At 36.6% G+C, this 617-nt stretch overlaps 1 long non-coding RNA gene across 1 annotated transcript; it reads left to right on the top strand.

Moving 5' to 3' along the window:
• On the top strand, positions 1 to 580 carry LOC104774704. The gene is made up of 3 exons (XR_765456.2): positions 1 to 43; positions 152 to 320; positions 467 to 580. It is a non-coding gene; the product is annotated as an uncharacterized LOC104774704 (long non-coding RNA).
• The last annotated feature ends 37 nt before the right edge of the window (positions 581 to 617 follow it).

Genomic DNA, 617 nt, shown 5'->3' with positions numbered 1-617 from the left:
GTTCAAGTCTAATGATATTCTCAAGAAGCAAACTGCGTTGAAGGTTTTTGAGTTTTTGCATTTTACTTTATTTCTTTTCCAATTCCAAATTTCACACTATTGCTTAGTCTAAGCCTCAAGCACGTCTCTTATATATATTTATTAATTACAGGGTGAGAGGCATATTTCGGCATTAATTGGAATCTCTGTAGCGTTTTCGGCCCATGTTGTTGGTGTTTATTGGTGGTTTCGGAAGGATGACCTCTTGTATCCCTTAATCATGCTGCCTCCAAAATCCATACCACCTTTCTGGCATGCCATTTTTATCATAGTGGTGAATGGTCTGTTCCTTTCTCTGCTTTATTGTTTCCCTTTCCTTAATGAGTCTCGTTTACACTTCTCTTATTCATGCATTATTCCCTATATGATTCATTGTAGCATCCTGTTGGATCATTTAGTGACTTTTTCTTGTGCCTATATTCCTCAGATACACTTGTCCGGCAAGCCTCTATGATTTTCAAGTGTTTTCTCTTGATGTACTACAAGAACAGTAGGGGTCGAAATTATCGTAAACAGGTGATGTAGGACAAAATATATATATATTCTCTCCTTTACCTATATATACAGTTTAACCTAGC

Source organism: Camelina sativa, unplaced genomic scaffold (genome assembly GCF_000633955.1).
Source record: "Camelina sativa cultivar DH55 unplaced genomic scaffold, Cs unpScaffold04752, whole genome shotgun sequence".
Taxonomy (NCBI): Eukaryota; Viridiplantae; Streptophyta; class Magnoliopsida; order Brassicales; family Brassicaceae; genus Camelina; species Camelina sativa.
Note: the sequence above shows the minus strand (reverse complement) of the source record. Positions and strands in the feature narration are given on the sequence as shown.